Source organism: Toxorhynchites rutilus, chromosome 1, assembly GCF_029784135.1.
Source record: "Toxorhynchites rutilus septentrionalis strain SRP chromosome 1, ASM2978413v1, whole genome shotgun sequence".
Taxonomy (NCBI): Eukaryota; Metazoa; Arthropoda; class Insecta; order Diptera; family Culicidae; genus Toxorhynchites; species Toxorhynchites rutilus.
In genome coordinates, this window is record NC_073744.1 from 4,310,539 (window position 1) to 4,324,083 (window position 13,545).

Below are 13,545 nucleotides of genomic sequence, written 5' to 3' on the forward strand. Positions count from 1 at the left end.
CCCCTCGAGCTGTGAACGCAAGCGAATATTTCACTTGAAATTTATCGCTGCAACTGTAAAAGAAACAAATGGCGACATATGACCAATTAGGGTATAACTCAACTTTCGACGAATTCGCAAATAACAAATTTAAAAAAAAAAAAGATTGCGTAGTCCTGCGTCCTTAGCGGTCGTGCCTCGGATACAACATTTCGAATTTTTTTCAACATTATAGGTTTGAGAAAAATCAGAGAATTTTTTCCCGGTAGATACTTTTTTGTGGAATCACTGTATGAAAACTGTATTTGAAACAAAATTAACAAGACAGCTTCTCTCAAAACATTCTTGAAATGAAATTAGTGATTTTCATCTCTCAACCCAAAATCCGCGTCTTTACAGCCCGTTTACTGGAATATTATCTCTGAATTTATCAGCATTTGATATCCATCATCCACAGAATTCGACCTACAGTCAATCGCAAAATTAAGCGTACACCCCGTGTTGGTTTGTTATTTTTCGGGGTTGAAAAGTAAATAATTAAAAGCGACTCATATTCATCGAAAATTGATCCTTTTCACTCTCATATAGTGATAAGAAAAAAATTAAAATGGTCACATTTCTACTTCATGTTTAAAGAACAAACTTAAAATCTTCGATCAAGGCGTTGCAAAATTGAGTGTACAGTTCAAGTTTTTCTTAAAAAGAAAATTGAAATCAGGTCAGAAATGTTAACAGATCAATACCCTAGTATTTGGTATGGCCCACCTTTGGCGTCCAGCACTTGCTACAAGCGCCAAGACGAGATTTCTGGTTATCGTAGATGGAAGTTCCTCACAGATCTCCGTAACCGTCGTTTCGAGTCCCTTTTTGTTCCCTGAATTTTTATTCTTCAGATGGCTCTTGATTTCCCACCAAAGATACTCAATAGTGTTGAAGTTCGGTGATTTCAAAGGTGTATTAAGTAGATTGGGACATTTTAGAGCAGGTATTTTCCTTCGTACCTTCGTATTTCCACTTGTTTATGATTTTCTTTCTTTGTAGTGGGCTCTTCCGGTTATATCTGCTATTTCCTGCAATGTCTTTCCACGACGATTCATATTTATTATCGTACGTGTAACAATATATATTTCTTTCCTTTCACTTTCCATTTTGTTAAACTCTTTCAAACATCAATAAAAAAACAAAAACCAAGACTGCCCAAGCAATGGTTATGTGTTGACATCAATCACTGATGAAAAAAGTACGCTGATTCGCAAAGAAACTTACTTACAAAACTAATTTGTTCGGAGAAATTTAAGGTGTACACTGAATTTTGCGATGCGATCAGCAGAAAACTTTTCTCTGAATTTTATTGCCGTACAGCTAGTTAAATGTGCGAGTAACAAATATGCATCAAAAGAATCAATGTATTCAAAATATTTTATACCAAACAAATGGAAAGTATCGTCAAGTAGCATTTGTACACTCAATTTTGCGATAGACTGTATATGAGGGTTAGACTGTATATGATAATGCGTCGAGTCGCAAGACACTGATCGTTGCGTCTATTTTTGGAGCGAAATTGCATCCTAAATCATCCACCGTATTCACTTGGAACCCTGTCAAAACAAAATCGAAGGATATTTTTGACGACATTAGGGCCATTTGAATGACTTCTCTAGGCATGAATTTGAATCGCTATTCTATCGATTTATAAAATGTATTTAAACTGAAGGAAACTGCATTGAATCATAGAATCAAGTTAGAATAGTAAGGGGCGGCCAACCTTATGAGCATTACGGGCTTACAAATGAGCTAACAAAATAAACATACATTTCTGCGTTACTCGAGAATTAATCAAGCAAATGAAACGAAACTTGGCATGTGGAGGTTTTAGGGTTCAATAAATGTTTCTATAGGGGTTAGACACTCCACCCCCCTCTCTAAGGGGGGATACCATACAAATAAAGCACAAATTTCTGCATTACTCGAGAATTAATCAAGCAAACGAAACCAAATTTGGCATGTGGAGGTTTTAGGGTGCAATAAATGATTCTGAGGTGGCTAGATACACCTCCCCCCTCTCTTAAACACCAATTTCTGTATAACTCGAGAACTAATTAAGCAAACGAAACCAAATTTGGCATGTGGAGGTTTTAGGATGCAATAAATATTTCTATGGTGGTTCGACACTTCTCCCCCCTCTCTTAGGGTGGGCTATCATGCAAATGAAAAACAAATTTCTGCATAACTCGAAAACTAATCAAGCAAATGGAGCCAAATTTGGCAAGTGAAGATTTTAGGGGGCACGAAACGTTTCTATGGTGAATAGACACTCCTCCCCCCTCTCTAAGGAGAGAAGAGGGGAGGGGTCTGTCTGTCTTTATTATATATATTTTCTGTATCAAACATTTATTCCATGTAACGGAGAAACATGTTATTTGCAAGTGGTTGAAAAATCTTGAACAAGAATTGTGTCTGAAAATGATCTGATATTATAATGATGAGTTTTGGTAGAAGTACTAGGAACTTTTTACCAGTTCTGCTGTTCGACACAGTTCTGCGATTGGACTCATGAACTTGCGCTTAGTAAGAAAACGTGAATTTTTGAAGGTATTGATAACAAAAAACAAATTTTGGGCGGGACGAAGTTTGTCGGGTCAGCTAGTACTAAATATTTATTCTACCATGTAATAATTTACATATTTATTAAAAAATTTTATTAATGTCTAGTGAACTTTCTCACGAATGTATACGGAGATTCTATGAACAATAGGTAGCGGTAATCGGTATAAACAAAATATTACTAGCGTGGAAAGATAAGAGGATCTCTATCAAGGGAAATTAATTCCGACCGCAAAGAGTTAATTTGGTTGATGAAAACAATGAAGTTTATTATGAATTGTTGTGATAAAATTAATAAAAACACCTTCAAAAACACTATCTTTTATGTTTCTCATTTTCAAAATGTTATTTTTATCCATTAAATTAGATGTTTCACAAGTGTATGCTGTACTAAATGTTCTCATCTTTCAAATGGGAGCAACAGAATCGTCTTATGTAGCGTACTTTTTAATATAGAGTCAGCTTGAGACAAACAGAGCCCGAAACAACAAACAAAATCAATAACTCTATTATTGTTGAAATTCGACCATATGCGTAGGATGATTTTTTTTATTAAATATGATCGTCTATCACCTCCTGAGAGATTCTGGATAAATTTATTATTTTTTTTCATGTGAGAAAGGTGTTTTCTGACTCTAAGAGGATGCATCAAAAATTAAATTCTTCTTTTTTCATATTCAAAAAACGAAAAATATATGTATACTTAGTATAGTCAAAAATTCTGGTACACGGAATTTTGGCCACAAATCATATTGGCCATCAAATCATCTTTTTATAATTTTTTTTTCAAAGTTTTATTAAGGCAGTATTGAGCTTGAGCTTGGGTAGACTGTACAATTCGTAGTTGCTCTCCGTGATTGACCTGAACCAACCAAATTGCACAAAGAACACACAGAATGACGCTTGGGACTAGCAAATCATTCTCGTTGTGCAATTTTCGGTGATTCGAGCTTTCAATTATCAATAACGACGCCGGCCACGTCCTTACAGTCACCAGGGGAAGGGTAGGAATGTTAGTATGATATTCGCCGCCCGAAGGCCAGAAGGGTTGCCTCTATAGCGTGGTTCCCTAGCGTTTATCATGGAAGGGATAGTTTGTTAGTGGGAAGGGGTAGTTTTATTAAGGCAGTATTGAAGTCAAGAAATTTGGAAAAAAATCAAAATGTTTTTCCTTCATATTTCTGTAGTTCAGGCATTCAAGAATATACCCTAGAAAGGACTTATCGAAAATCCTATTATTTACCGAGTTATAGCCATTTTAGTGATACGTTATCTAACCTGGTACGGCCATAACAATGAACTTCAAACGCGTTTTTCTCGAAACTAGTTTTTCCAAACTGGCGTCATGTCGAGTTTATATGGATACAATCAGCAGGCATCTCTCTATCGCATGAACCTCAACCTCTGAGAAATGATATTTTCTAAATTTTACTATTTTTAAAAAATCGGGAAACGTAAGAAAAAACATTTTGAACCGTATTTTGTTTTTCAAACGGCCCCGTTTTTTTTTCAAAAAAGATGTTTTTGAATTGTCTGAGATTCATGCAATAGCGGCATCTTTACTGATTCAGGATCTGTTCGATTTGTTTGTTTCAGATAACCAGAAGGGCTGAAATCGTGTACGCCATGGCACAACATGTGGTCGATTTGAATAGTTAACTGTTGAATTTCATATTTATGTTGATTAGCACCCCTGCTACATGTTATATTATGATACTTGAACCACCCTATAACATGTACGGCCTGTCAAAAGTGGAAAAAATAAACAAAAACAGAAAACCAAATGTGAATCTGCGTGCGGAATGTAATTTTTGCGGCTACCAAATTAAGTTTTTTGAGTGGTTTAACTCCAAATTTTGATTCACTGGAGCTCATCATTCGGAGGGTACGTTAACATCGTAGCGATTTTGAGATGTACCAAACAGATAAATTCATTCGTGAGTTAAAAATTTAAATGTTTTAAATAATTGTATAAGTGGGGGGAAAAGGACAACTGCCAGTGGGGGTGAAATGAACAGTTTTTATGCGTTTGATGTTTCTATTCCCTAGGAATGCCTCGCGTCTTCAAGCGAAAATTAAATCGCCAAAGTTGGACTTAGAAGCAACTGGCTGCAGCCAGAAGAGAAGTAAATGATGGTATGTTCGTTAATGCTGCCGCGATCAAATACCAGATCCCTAGAGGTACATTGATCAGACGTTTGGCAGCACCTGAAATGTCTATGAGCATGGGGCTCAGGGAGAGAATTTTCACTGCGGAATAAGAACGTGAATTGGTGCGACATTTGTTGGACTTGGAATGTCGGTTTTATGGCATTAGAAAAAAAAGTGTCAAAACTAGCATATGATTTAGCTGAACGAAACTCCATTGCCCATCCTTTTAGCAAAGTTAAAAAAAAAGGCAGGACGTGACTGGCTTGACGGATTTCTAAAGCGAAATCCAGAAATATCATTCCGAAAACCAGAAGGTACATCGGCTGCGCGCGCTCGTGGTTTTAACAAACCAGCAGTTCATGCTTTTTTCGAACTCTATGAAAAAGTATTGAAGGATAAGCGATTTTCTCCAGCCCAGATATAAAGTCTGCTTCATTTAATATTGGAACACAAACAATTGCGTGTAGTTCAGTCATTTATTAACGAATTCATAATTTGTTTTTCATACAAATGTAGCATTTTCTTTACTCTTTCATAAAAAATTATTCATTGCTGTTTCGAAGAAATTCGCGTACTTTTCCCGTAATACGGCACATTAGGCGGCGCACACCCTTTTCGTCCACCGTTTTGGCGATTTGATTCCACCAGTTCTTCATTTGAGTCATGTTCCTAACAAGTTTTCCCTTTGCCTTAAGCCTCCGCTTCGTGATTGCCCAGTATTTTTCTATCGGCCGGAACTGGGGGCAGTTTGGGGGGTTGAGGTCCTTCGGTATTACGCTGACCCCGTTCGTTCCATAACCGTTTTGCTGTAATGGCAGCTTGCGAGGTCCGGCCAAAACATTACTGGACGGTCGTGGGCACGAATAAACGGCAGAATCCGTTTCTGTAGGCACTCTTTTTTGTAGACTTCTGATGTCATTGTCTTGTCAGTGAGAAAGACTTTGGTTTTCTGTCCACAACTGCATATCCCCTGCCAAATCATGTACTTGCGGGCGAATTTATCCGCAAACACGAACTTAAATTTTGCAGGTACATCCCCCCGAGCCGTCGCCAAATAAAATTTTTGACCTGGGATTTGCCCAAAGTCCGCCTTCACGTAGGTCTCATCGTCCATCAGAATACATCCGTCGAACTTGGTCAGCACTTGGTCGTACAGCTTTCGAGCACGGATTCTGGCCACATTGTTCTGCTTCAGCGTCCGATTTGGCTGTTTGCTGGCTCGGAATGACCTTATTCCTTCCCGGAGACGAATTCGTCGCACCGTACTGTGAGCGGCCTGGAACTTATTGGCCAAATCGCGGTCTGAAAGATTGGGATTCCTCTTGACAGCCTTGATGACTTTCCCACGCAGTTTCCGGTCGACAGTTCCACTCCGACGCTTCGAATGCGGCTTCCGAGCCGTCGTCAATGTTTCCTTGTACTGCTTGATAACACGCCATACGGTATTTCTGGGCATTTTAAGCTGTTTAGCTAGCTTAGATGCCGACAACAATGGATTTTCAAGAAAACTGTGCACAATTTTATCTCTCCGTTCGGCTTCCATGGCGGTTGTTTACAAAATGCTATCGTTTGGTGTTATGACATAAATACATGGTGAAAGGTAACCCGACACGTGGGTGAAAAAAGTTTCCAAATCCGTCCACTAGGAGCGCCACAATGAGCAAAAGAATTTGTTCCAATATTAAATGAAGCAGACTTTACAACGCGGATGAAACCGGAATTAGCACGGTATATAATTGGTATGGTAATACAATACCTGATTCATGATTTTTATTTTTAGGTTCCTCCTAAGAAACAAAAAAAAAATGCAGCATTAAAAGGGAAAAAGCAAGTGGAGTCGATTATCTCCGTCAGAGGTCACGAATATACCTGAGCTGCAGCTCGAAGTAAAACCAGTAGCGATTCAACCTTTTCACTTTATGCCAGAAGGACAGGTTGTCGGTGAACAATCACTTGAGGTAAACACATCTTTAGTCGAGGTCACTAACAACAGCGTTCAAGAATCTCGTTTCAACGTTATACCAGGATTTGTCCACTTTCGAAAATCAAAGGATCGAGAGATTCAAAGAAAAAGCGAAAAGGTGAAATCTCAGTCGAAATTACATCTGAATCCTACCACCAAGTGTTGGCGACAGCGGATGCTGCCAAGGAGATCAGGAGATCAGTATATCCGGAGGATATACTTTGTGACCGGTGTGGATTGTGTTTCACTAACTCCATAAATGGCTCGGGATGGAGTAAATGTTTCAAATGTGCTACTCGTTTCCATAAAATTTGTCATGAAAGAAATAATATATGCAATGATTGCATTTGATGAGTACACGGTGATCTGTATATTGAACCGCTTCACCAAGTAGTTTTACATAAGTTTTATTTGCTTTCATGAATTGAAATACGACTGATTAGAACAACCATGAAACGAAATATGGATTGTAACTTTCGCCTCTTCTCATAACATCAAGACCAGGGTTGCCACATATACAGAATATTCTGTATTTTACAGATGTTTCGCCAAATTTTAGATACAGAATATGTAAGAGGATTGGATGCAGCTAGGAATCTGATCTTCAAACCGATTTGTCGTGACTTCTATATTGAACTCGTGAAACAGATTACAAAGTGATTTGATTTTAGCAATCCGGTTATCAAAACCACGGTCTTGATAAACCCTCAAAATTTCGTGCCTGTGCCTATCTGTACTTATGTTACATAATTCTAGATATATTTTCAAGAAGTTTCAAGATTGTTTTGCACATAACAAGTTTTATTATAAATTTCCAATTCTATAGAACTGTAATGGATTGAATAAACATCACTTGACAGGTTTCGGATATATGAGATGAACATGTTCCGTGGTATGAGAAATGTACAATATCAATTCTACGTGATTTAATTCAGTTCAACGTTCGAAATGAATTCATAACATCGCTGAAAAATCGCGACAGATAAATTTCTACGCCTTGCGTATTATTCAACCTGTCCATATTCCCCCCCACCACATGTCCGTTATACCAGCACCTCAAAAAAAGTTCAACTTTTCGGTCTGTTTTCATTTCAGTGAAAAACAATGGAAAACACATTTTTGTGAAACGTTTCACTGATTTTTTCGAAAATATTGAACTGCAAAATACTCCATTTAATTTTTTTTGAAAACTAGGTTTTCAACGACATAAAGGGTGTGTCACATCAAATTGCATCACGGAAAAAACGCTGTAGAAATTTAATTTTTAGAAATTATATCTTCAGCTTTCGCTTATAATCAGATAAGAGTGTGTAGCTCACGTTGGCCATGCTTCGCTGTAAATTTTTCGTAAATTTGGAAAAATGTCGTCGAACGAAAAAGAGCGTTGTGAATTAATCCTGTGCACTCATTTCGAGAATCCGGAGTTGTCACATCGAGACATCGGTAAGATGCTGGGAATCATCCAATCCACGGTCAGCAGAGTACTAAAACGATACTTCGAGAACCTAACCATCGACCGGAAGGTGAAGAACGGCAAAAATGGATGCTCCGTCAGTGAAAAAGATCACAAGAGCGTAGTTAAGCAGTTTAGACGTGATCCGAGAAGTTCGGTCCGGAATGTCGCCAATAAGCTGAATTTGTCAAGTTCATTCGTCCAGCGGACCAAGCAGCGGGAGGGCCTGCGTACATACAAGGTTCAGAAGGCTCCTAACCGCGACGAAAGGCAAAACATGGTGGGGAAGACGCGAGCCCGGAAGCTATACACCGAAATGCTGACGAAGCCGCATTGCCTGGTAATGGACGACGAAACCTACGTCAAAGCGGACTTTCGTCAGCTGCCGGGCCTGTTGTTCTTCTCCGCAAAGGACAAATTCAGCGTTCATTCAGCGAATTAAAATAAGTTTTTGTTTGACTCGATTGTATACAGAATTTTATTATATACAATGAAAAGCAATTGGAGACTGTATATTATCGAGTCCGCCCTGTATATAGATAAAAATTGAATTTTGTTACGATAGAAACGATCGTAACGTAACGATCATGGCTACAAGAATCTTTCTATTCTATTCTACTTTTTCTTGAAAATACATATTATCACTTAGATTTCAATTAATAAAAGCTTCCCGATTCGTTGAATCAGGAATCACGAATAGACACTTTTGACCCTATTTTAAATGATTTAACACGTTCGATGCCCAACGCGACGTTTTTGAGTTTCTTGCAGAACCCAACTTGCGATTAAATTATTAAATGAAGATCAAACTTAGTTTATAGATAACTTTTACATGATCTAGCAATGTTTGTTTTCAATCGAAGACGAATTGATGACAATAACACATGCCAAAGTCATAGTATAGGGGTTTTGCAAAAAACTGCAGTACAAACCATCCGTACTATAAATTAATAAAGAGTACAGTATAAACAGTATAATATTATGGTTATGATTTTGAGCTTGAGCTTGAGCTTGGGTAGACTGTACAATTCGTAGTTGCTCTCCGTGATTGACCTGAACCAACCAAATTGCACAAAGAACACACAGAATGACGCTTGGGACTAGCAAATCATTCTCGTTGTGCAATTCTCGGTGATTCGAGCTTTGAATGGTCAATAACGACGCCGGCCACGTCCTTACAGTCACCAGGGGAAGGGAAGGAATGTTAGTATGATATTCGCCGCCCGAAGGCCAGAAGGGTCGCCTCTATAGCGTGGTTCCCTAGCGTTTATCATGGAAGGGATAGTTGTTAGTGGGAATAGTTAAGAACAATCAGGATTCACTGTGGTGAGTGATGTGATTATGTAAACGGAAACTATCGACCATTCGACGAAACGAAAATCCAAAAATCTCATGTGACACTGCCACGTAGATTATCTTTATGTATCCTAAAAAGGAAAAGTTGTAAAATTCATTGGATCATCTATATATTCTACTATTCATCGCACGTATTTTGAATTGAAATTCTGGGAAACCTGAGAAGGTAGTTGATGAAACTTCTCTAAAACACGAAAATTTAAAGAACAATACACAAAACAAAACTCAAGCCACTGAATTCCAATAATTGACGCAAAAAAATATGAGACGTAAATGACAAATTTAAAACATAATATCCCAATAACAAGTATGTATTTCTCGAGGCAAGTATGAATTTTCGACAATCGAATATATACTTATCATTATTAAAGTGTCTTAGAAATCTTTGGATGCATGTGTACAAAATATTTATATCGTTCAAAGTTCATCCCACTAGCCAACTATAATTCAAACACTGAAAGAAAACAAACACAGCACCACGATAAAAACTTTCCCAAGCTTAGAACCTCGTTAACCCCTTCCCGTATTATTTAATACGTCACACATCAAGTGATTTCACTAGCCTGCTGAGCGTTCTAGCGCCCTATGTTATGCAAGTACCCACGAGTGAGACTCGATGTTGTACGGGAAAGGGTTAATGTACGGCTGGATACAAATCCATGGAGCGTATTTTGTCTGCCATATGGCAACAGAACCCCTGCATTTACATGTATTGTAGTATGTGTATGAGAATGAAAATAATTGAAAACTTAGCTCCAGCACCAACTCATCATGTTGCACTTCCTGCAATTTCTCTTATGGTGGTATTCACTCATATGGTTTCACTACGATACGCACACCATCACGCACCTCGATTAGCACGAAGTAAAACACATATACAGAACTGCACGAACATGCTTCAACCGGTTCGACAAATGATTGCATCAGCGGTCTTCGTCATGAAAAAAAAAAACTTGAAATTCGGAATCATTTTATGAAATTCCACATGACGACACTACACTATTGCAGGAAAAGACACTTCCTACTTAAGTAGTAGATTTCCTGTAAGTGGAACCAAACCTTTTCACCGGAGAACGCTATATTTCCACAGCAAAAACGGAGCTACCGAAAACACGTCTGCTCACGACGAATGACCAAGATTCTCTCTCTATAATATTATGGTTATGATTTTATTATTTTTCTTCATATCCTATAGTTACATTTAGGTGCCTATTCTATCAAATACCTTCTAAAAATTCTACTCAATTCGAGCGAGGAAAGTGTCACCCATATCTGACGGGGCGTCGAAAGTGTTAAGCTTTAAGCTTTACTTGTGATGAATTGTGAATTTGGACAGCAGTTCATCATATTCTACCATAACGGAAAGCAAACATGCTTTCTTTTTTGAATATTGACGAGTTTTCAAAATCTGGTCGAGCTTAAAATTTTCCACTAAATTCTCGAGTAGTTTTTGAGTTTGTCAAAACGAATTTCTGTTGAATCGTAACTCTCAGATGTAATATTGTAATCAGACCAGATAGCGGCTGTTGAAACTGACATCAGCCAAGCATACGCACATAGGACCCAACTAAGTACTGCTTGCCATCAAATAATCTCGTACCTATATTGGCAGTCGGCAGTCCGGGATATGTAAATTCCCTCAGGAAGAACAACAACCGTCGTCCGTCCTCACAAAGCAACAACGACAACAACAAAAAAGAAAACAACATTAAATCAAAGTCAGGAAAACATTGAATTCGCATAATCCCGGTACGAATCAGTGTACAGCCGACAGCCGACAGAGGCAGAGGGGCAGAGAGGCAGAGAGGCAGAGAGAGAGAGAAAGACAAATCGACCAAAAACATCTCCTTTGGAACAACGTCGCGCTTCGGCTTTGAGCTGCTTCCTTCCAGGAATGGCTTCCCTGGCTTGGACCTACTTTCGATCAGCGGAAATGACGTCAAGCGTCAAGGTTTCGGAACGATGGCAGCGCGTGTTTCTGTCAGGAACGGGGTGTGTGCGTATTTGTATTATACACGCGGCCAGCAGCGCCTGCAACTGACGACGGATCATCATAATCGCCAGTGAAGTATTCCGCTATCATCATCGTACACCGTGCATCCAATGGCGGCAGGTGGGCAGCGACGTTGTCCTACCGCTCCTGCCGATTTCTTTTTGCTCCATGAGGCAAAAAGAAAGCAACGAAAAAAGGAAGGCGCTGATAAAACGGATGATGAAAGAAGGCGAAGGGGCGCGAGGAGAGTGGTTCGGGTGCTTCCTGCGACGAGGATTTGCCTTTTTGGTTGGTTGGTAGGCCAAGATGGGTGCGTGCGTACGTACGGTTTCCGTTCTCCGGAGGTGGGGGGAGAGGGTCTTGGGGGAACATCCACTCCATCAGAGAGCACATTAAAGGATCAATGGAGAAATGTATGCGCAAAAAGTGATGTGGCCTTGGAAAATTTTGCGCTTAATCTTGACGACAATGACGACGAGTTGCTGTGGTTGCGCGGGGGTAGATATTGTGACACAAGTTTTTGCAGCAATGTTAGTAACGATATTTGTCACAAATGGACTATTTTTGTTTGGGGATGTTTATGGATAATTAATATGCTGTATTCTATGGTATTCAAATGTATATTTTTCCGATGCAATCTACTTTTAGTACAGTTTGAAAAATAAAATAAGTGTAGAGTGTAGAGGACTATGATTACTAAACGTAAAATCATTCATCATTCAGATTTTGAGTAGAGTAATGCGGGGCAAAGGTGCGCACCTAACTGTTGTTGTCCAATAACTCTCGAAATAAAAGCAAATAAATTTTTTTTTGCTTACCAAATTGTAACTATATGTATTACCTTCGAAACGTAGTACAAGCATTTCTCGAGTTGTGTTTGTAATTGGACAAATACCTATTTTAATACAAAAAGACAAATGCGCACCTTTGCCCCATAGTGGGGGCAAAGGTGCGCACTTATTGAATTGAACTTCTGAGATAACTTATACCAAAAATCAATGCTTTATCTTCAGAAGCGGGAGAAGCATCATTACTAGAGAGTGTAGGCACCGTCCAGTAGGCAGGAGGGGGGTGTTCTGTGTTTTTTCATGGGTGGAGAAGAGTGGGTGTTATAGTCGAACGTACCACGTGGAAATTTTTGGGAGGAAGGAAACTGACAGTATGAGATATCCGGAAATGTCCAACATTTGAAACAGAATTCGTTTTTATTAACAAACTAGCTGACCTAGTGAACTTCGTTCCACCCACAATTGATATATTTATATATAAAAGAGTTTTTCACACGTACGTAGAACTCATCATCACGGGAGAACGGCTGATCAGATCTACGTCGTCCATATATTTTGTGAGTTTGTCTTACACCCAAATTAGAATGATAGAGTACTTTGGAAAATATTTGAGATGATTGGAAAAATTCGAAAAAAAATGACTATGCATATCTTTCTTATATATAAAATTCTCGTGTCACGATGTTCGTGGTCAAACTCCTCCGGAACGGCTCGACCGATTTTAATGATATTATACTCAGAAAACTTGGTAGGCATGAGAATAGGTCGTAAACTATATATGAGATGAACTATATAGGTATCCTACCTATTATGTACTTTATATTTGATACCGATTAGGGTGGTCCCATGCAAATAAAATCTGAATAACTTTGTTGCCGTATTTTTTTTTGCATAAATTTGGCTTGGAAGAAAAGTTATAACCATATATAACCAATTTTCACCCTCATCTCCTTTTTTTATCGCGATATATGTATTTTTATATAAACGTGAAGCCAAAACGATAAACCAAATAATTGATTCGTCGTTCAGGACGAATTTATTTACGTTGTTTAATGCCAGATGGCACTTCGTCCTCTTCATCGAATTTCACCCTACACATACGCAAGTAACCTCGATTCGACCAAAACTAGGAATATCGCCGGCGAGCTGGAAGCCTTTTTAGATGAGCACAATGAATTATTGAAATTATTCTAATCACACATATGCTCGGAATGCAAAATAACAGTCACGCTATTTGTAACGGCGAGCAAGCTAAGCC

The 13,545-nt window shown here is 38.6% G+C and overlaps 1 protein-coding gene across 3 annotated transcripts in view; it reads right to left on the reverse strand.

The window, feature by feature from the left end:
* The window catches only part of LOC129778170 (BTB/POZ domain-containing protein 7), a 40,522-nt gene that overhangs the window by 10,858 nt on the left and 16,119 nt on the right, over positions 1 to 13,545 (reverse strand). The gene's annotated exons all lie outside the window — the stretch shown is intronic.